Source organism: Odocoileus virginianus, chromosome 2, assembly GCF_023699985.2.
Source record: "Odocoileus virginianus isolate 20LAN1187 ecotype Illinois chromosome 2, Ovbor_1.2, whole genome shotgun sequence".
In the NCBI taxonomy this organism is placed as follows: Eukaryota; Metazoa; Chordata; class Mammalia; order Artiodactyla; family Cervidae; genus Odocoileus; species Odocoileus virginianus.
Genome location: NC_069675.1, coordinates 43,319,564 through 43,326,554, shown reverse-complemented (window position 1 = coordinate 43,326,554; position 6,991 = coordinate 43,319,564).

Sequence of the window (6,991 nt, the reverse complement as noted above, 5' to 3'; positions counted from 1 at the left end):
CAGCCTTCTTTATGGTCCAGCATTCACATCCACACATGACTACAGGCAAAACCATACCTTTGCCTATATGGACCTTTGTCAGGAAAGTGACATCTCTGCTTTTTAATACACTGTCTAGTTTTGTCATAGCTTTATGGACATTCAGGAACAAAGTAAAAGAGTTTTTCTTTCCGATTCATAAGCATTATTTTATAGCTACAATCAGTTCTCATTATTTGCAGTCGTAATTCTTGGAGTGTTCTCAGGAACCGTGGATTAGCAATGCTGAATCACAGCTCCAGGTGAAGTACAGGATTAGTTCCTGTAGGCTCTTGATTGTAGCTTTTTCATGAGGTGATGGATTGATAACCTTTTAAATGTGTTTCTCTTTAAAGACATCTGGTTTAATACATACTGTCAACCCATTAACACTGAATCACGACCGAGTCCATCGGGACATGCCTGAAGGAAACAGTGTCTCTCACATGTGTTTGTAGTTTTCCCGTAAAATGTCTTAGCGTGTGTTTCTTTGTTTTTTATTCTGTTTGAAGATTGTTCATTGCTTGCTCTGTAGGTTTATACTTTTTGGCAAGTTTAAGAAGTGTTCAGTCCTAATTTTTAAATATTATTTATTTTTGGTCATGTTTTGGGGCACGCTTCCCTGACCAGGGATGGAACCCATGCCCCCTGAGTCAGGAGCACCAGGTCTTAAACACTGGGCCAGCAGGGAAGTCCCCAGTCTTTTTATAAGTATCTTTAACTTCCATCCTCTTTTTTGACCTCCTGGGATTCTGACGACATGAAAGTTAAACATTTGGGTATAACCCCACTTGTCCCTAGGACTCTATTCAATTATTTTTCCATCTATTTTCTGTATCATTTAGATTTGGTCATTTTTATTCTTCTGTCTTCACGTTCACTGACTCTTTCTTATTTCCTCTCCATTCTCTTGTTGGTCTCATCACTGATGAACATTTTGTTTTGGCTAGTCTACTTTTCAATTTTAAACTTTTTACTTGGTTCTTCTTTGTATCCTCTCCATCTTTTCTGAGATTTTCTATTTTTAAAATTTATTTTCCACATTTGGCCAGTGAAGCATGTCTATGATGCTTCAAACTTGTGTCAGAGAATCTAACATCTGAAAGTCCTCTTGGTGTTGGTTGATGTCTACTGGCTATCTTTTCTCATTTAATTGGAGATATTCCTGATGTTTTGCATGACAAGTGATTTTTAAAATTAAAACCTGGATATTTGGGGCAGTATATAATTCAGGGTCTTATATAAATGTCTTGGTAGGGCTCCTCTGACCCCACTCCAGTGGAAGAAAGGGGAAGTCACCTTGTGACTCTCAGGTGGTGGTCTAGAGTCTAGAGTCTCCATGTGACCTCCTTGGGGGCATTGTGGGACTCCTTGGATTTCTAGGTAGAAGTGGGAACTTAGGTAACTACCTGGCACTCCACTGGTACCCCCTTGGCACCTGATATACTGTTTTTTCTTAGTGTATTAAAAATAATAGATCTAAAACTATTTCTCTGTCTGCAATAAACTCATAAGTTTGGTGGGGGGCGGATGATGTATTTAGACCAAACAACTATTCTGGCTGATTCTTTCCTGCAAGAATAAGATAGAATAAGATAGTGCTATGAACAGAGACAGGCTTTGTGGATGCAGAGCCAGCAGCCATTAGACAGAGGAGGGGTTCTGCTTGCAGAGAACTCTACCAGCTGTTGTAGTTTGGTTTCCCCAGAAGCAGACTTTGAGACAAGTGCAAGTGTTTTTGGAGGTGACCCCAGGAAACATCAGTGCAGAGGGAGTCTGGGGAAGGAAGGCCCGTAAGCAGAGACAGCTGATAAAAAGAGCATCGTGAAGCAGATAACCAGAGTGGGTCCCCACGCTCCATCTTCGGGGGTCCCTGGCAACAGCAGAGCACACTGAGTTCAGAGCGTGATGGAGCCGGGGTGTTAGATGCGCCAGTCTCTCTTCAAGGATTGCATTGGGGGGCGGGTGTGGGTAGGGGGCAGTGTTAGATCCTTGATGCTGCCCAGAGGGACTCCAGCTGCCAGAGGAAGCCCCCAGGCACAGGGATGGAGTGGCAGCAGCTGGAGGTCAGCCTGGCCCACTGCCTGGCCAGGCCTGATGGGGGATGGGCAGAGCACCATCATGATAGCATCAGCACCACCAGCCCAGCAGGCACAGAAAAGCGCCCGGGCACATTTAGGCACAATCTGAAATACCCAATGAGAAAACTGCCCCTTTTAGCTGGAGCCCTCCCTCCGTGATCCTGTATTTGTTGCAGGAACAAGGTTCATCAGGGTTCTTATCTCCCTTGGGTCTCCTTTCAGCACCTCCACTGCCCTTAGTGAGAATGCTCCTTGTTCCCATCTTCTTCAAAGACAGGCCCCCATGCTCTCGAGTGACCCAGGTCTCCTCTCTCCGATGCACCTTCAGACAAAGCCACGATGGGGTGTTAGCACTCCAGGTTGAGAGGGAATGGAGCCAGTGTCTGAGGGTGATGCCAGGCACTGGAGCCACTGCCGGACAGGGTCGGGGTCTCTAGTCATCACAGAGGAGTCTCCTCCTATGACTGTTCTTGAATTGGTCTCCTAACTTAACAAGGGAGAAGATTTGACTTGAAGAGGGAGCCATGCGGATGAGTAAATTCACACCTGGACCTGGTGTTCTTTTTTATTTTTTTAACAAATTCTTTTTATTTAATTAATTAATTTATTTACTTTTGGTTGCATAGGTCTTTGTTTCTGCTCAGGCTTTTTTTTTTTTTTCAGAGGAGGATTAACACCTTTCTTTATATTCTTTTTTTTTTTCATTTATTTTTATTAGTTGGAGGCTAATTACTTTACAATATTGTAGTGATTTTTGTCATACATTGACATGAATCAGCCATGGATTTACATGTGTTCCTCATCCTGATCCCCCCTCCCACCTCCCTCCCCATCCCATCCCTCTGGGTCTTCCCAGTGCACCAGCCCTGAGCACTTGTCTCATGCATCCAACTTGGGCTGGTGATCTGTTTCACCCTTGATAGTATATTTGTTTCAATGCTGTTCTCTCTGAACATCCCACCCTCGCCTTCTCCCACAGAGTCCCAAAGTCTGTTCTGTACATCTGTGTCTCTTTTTCTGTTTTGCATATAGGGTTATCATTACCATCTTTTAAAATTCCATATATATGTGTTAGTATACTGTATCGGTGTTTTTCCTTCTGGCTTACTTCACTCTGTATAATGGGCTCCATCAGGCTTTTCTGTAGTAGCGGTGAGCAGGCGCTACTCTCTAGTTGTGGTGCTTGGGCTTCTCATTGCGATGGCTTCTTTTGTTGGGGAGCACGGGCTCTAGGGTTTGCTGGCTTCAGTAGTAGTAGTATGTGGGCTCTAGAGTGCAGACTCAGTTGTGGCACACCGTCTTAGTTGCTCTGCTGCATGTGGGATCTTCTCGGACTAGGAATCAAACCTGTGTCCTCTGCATTGGCAGGCAGATTCTTTACTACTCGACCACCAGTGAAGTGCAGGACCTGGTGTTCAAATGCAGAACCCTAGTCGGTCCTTTTCGGAGCCACTGAATGTTCTGGGGGAATGATATTGACTGCCACACTTTGGCATTGTATGAATCAGCTGAAAATATAATTGTTTAATTTTCCCTATAATCACATAGGATGCTCTCTGAGCTGGGAAGCACATGATGCTTTATAAGAGGGAAGTGTCACTTCTGCTCTTTGGTTGCTGGAAGCCTTAGAAAAATGCAAAAATATGAAGCGAATTTAAAAGTGTGGAGAAGACTCTGTCCCCTGTTTCCTGAAAGATAATAGCAATTTCACCCTTTCTCCATGTTTTATCTTGGCCTGTAAGGTAAGAATATGAAAACCAAACCATGAAAATACTTTTAAATGCCTTAAGTTCGTCTGTCAAAATACTTACATGGTTGGAAACCCCACATAAGAAATCTGAAATCCATTTGAAGATAAAGGTTCCTTTTGAAATGATCTTCCTCTACCCCTTCTAGTGGCAGTCGAAAATGACATCGCTTTTGACTTAAAAAATAGGATTTGAAGCCAGTTTGGGAAACCAGGCCAATTCTTTCCCCAAATCTGGCTTCGCTTGAAAGAAAACATTTTTGGATGAGCACCAAGCCTTTTGCTGAATATTCTTTTAATGTCAGACCAAGCATTAATACAAACAAGAAGTTGGGTTTAGGTATTCGTATATGCCTCCTATAGCCCGAATTTTGAATGATTCTGCAAACTATGTTTTTTATTTAGCTTTTATAGTAGTATCCCAGAGCTGCTATAAGAAATGACCGCAAACATTGTGACTTTCACAATAGAAATTTATTCTTTCCCAGTTCTGGAAGCAGAAGTCTGGGATCAAGGATGGGAAGGGCCTCCCTCTTTCTGAAGGCTCTGGTGGAGGGTCGCTCCTCACCTCTCTCATTTCTGCAGGCTCCAGGTAGTCTTTTCCATGGCTGCATAACCCTGATCTCTGTGCCTCTCCTCTGACACTGGCCATCGAATGTAAGGCCCACTCAGATCATCCAGGATGACCTTGAGATCTTTAGCTTAATTACATCTGCAAAGACCCTTTTCCCAAACAAGGCCACATTCATAGATTCTGGGTATTAGGACTTGTACATAACTTTTTCAGGGCCACCATTCAATCCACCATTCAAGTCACTTCCCCGGTGACTCAGATGGTAAAGAATCTGCCTGCAGTTTAGCAGGCTTGGGTTTGATTCCCGCATCAGGAAGATCCCCTGGAGAAGGGAATGGTAACCCACTCCAGTACTCTTGCCTGGAGAATTCCATGGACAGAGGAGCCTGGTGGGGTACAATTCATGGGATGGCAAAGAATCAGCTGACTAACACTTTCACTTTCATTCAATCCATTTCGGCATCTCTCTCTCTCTCTCTTTTCCTAAAAGATGTGTCACTGGATTAAAATCGTAGTAAAATTAGGCTATATCAAAAAACCAAGCACCTTTCATTCTCTTTTTTAACCTTATTTTTTTGATGTGGGCCATTTTAAGTCTTTGTTGGGTTTGTTAAAATACTGCTCCTTGTTGTTTATGTTCTGGTTCTTTGGTTATGAGGCATGTGGGATCTTAGCTCCCCGACCAGGGTTCGAATCCTGCACCCCCTGCACTGGAAGGCAAAGTCTTGACCACTGGGCCGCCACGGAAGTCCCACACCTTTTCATTCTTTATTTACATTTTCCCTTTCCAGCATTTCTGCTCTCTGAGAGACTACGTGACTTAAAGACTTACAAACCTTTGTAAGGGGCTTTCCTGGTGGCTTAGTGGTAAGGAATTCACCTGCAATGCAGGAAACACGGGTTGGATCCCTGGGTCAAGAAGATCCCCTGGAAAAGGAAATGGCAACTCACTCCAGTATTCTTGCCTGGAGAATCCCATGGACAGAGGAGCCCGGTGGGCTATAGTCCATGGGGTCCCAAAGCGTCAGACAGGACTTAGCGACTAAACCACCACCAGGATACCCTCGCGAGGTTTCCAAGCCTCTGCCAGTCTCAGCTAGGGCAGGAAGCACTTTCCAGGAGGTGGGAGCAAGGTTTCAGTGCTGAGTCAGGACCTGGGGGGTGGGGCCTCGGTTAACTCCCCTCAATGCTGATTGGCTGCTCAGTGTCACATGACCACTCCACAGGCTCTGAGGACCCAGTGGAGCGAGCCGGGATGCTGAGAAAGGAGAATAAGGGTGTCCCCAGTTTCTGATCACAGTTCTCAGGTTGGGGGTCCAGGGGAAGGGACAGGTCAGTTACCAGAGGAAGAGTAAAGAAGAGTCTTTTCCAAGTGGAAACGAACCCGAACAACCAAAGTTGATCTACTCTTGTTTCCCAGATGCCCAGACCCTGTTTCCTTGGCATGTCCACACAGCCTGACAGTACTTTCCTTCTGGGGCTGTAGACACCCCAGGCCACCACTTCAGTCTCCAAGGAATAATGCTGATGCCACGTGCAAAACAGAATCTTGTCACTGGGCTTCCCATGCTACTGGCCCTTGGAGAGAGAACCCAACAGTGGGGCTGACAGTTTTCTGGTCTGTGTAGCTGTGAAGGTGAGGGCTGGCCTTCCAGCTCCATCTTCTGTGTCTCATGCACTTTCTACGGGGGAAACCAATGTCCCCAGTTCAGGTCAGATTTCAAGATTCAGGCTTCTCATTTGCATTTACAATTCCTGGGGAGTCATTTAATTAGAGTCCTCTTGGTCCTGTCACACTCCACAGACACGGCTCCTTTGGATCAACTCCTGCCCCTGGTGACAGCAGAGAGGGATCATTTATAATGGGGCAGACAAACACCTTAAAAGACATCTCTTTACCCGATTACTCCAGTTACTGATGCTTATAAATGTTATTATTTTTTAAAAAGTATGTGTGTATGTGCTCAGTTGTGTCTGACTCTTTACGACCCCATGGACTGTAGGCTGCCAGGCTCGTCTGTCTGTGGGATTCTCCAGGCAAGAATACTGGAATGGGTTGCCATTTCCTTCTCCAGGGGATCTTTCTGACCCAGGCATAGAACCAGGGATAGAATCTGCGTCTCTGGCATCCCCTGCATTGGCAGGTGGATTCTTTACCATTAGGGCCACCTCATCTTCAACTGGAGTCTTGCTGACTCCAATTTTGTTCTGGCATCAGGATGTCCGGGTTTCTAGGGCTCTTCTCCAGCCCCAAGGATGTATGTCTTAATTTCTCTAATCTGGAGCTTCTTATCACTTGGGGGGCTTTTAAATATCTGGATGTTGAGAGCACACATTAGACCAGTGAAATAAAAATCTCAGGGGATGAGGCTCCGGCATCAGTATTTTGTAAAGCTTGGTAGAAAAAGCAGTTGGTGGAAAATCTCTGCAAAGCAAATATCTGATAAACACCTGGCATTGTGAATATTCAATGACCTTTGAAAATATAATGATAAGAAAAAAAAGAATCCAATTAAAAATGGGCCAAAGTTTTGAGCAAAATTCACCATTGGTGGTGGTGGCAGTGGCAGA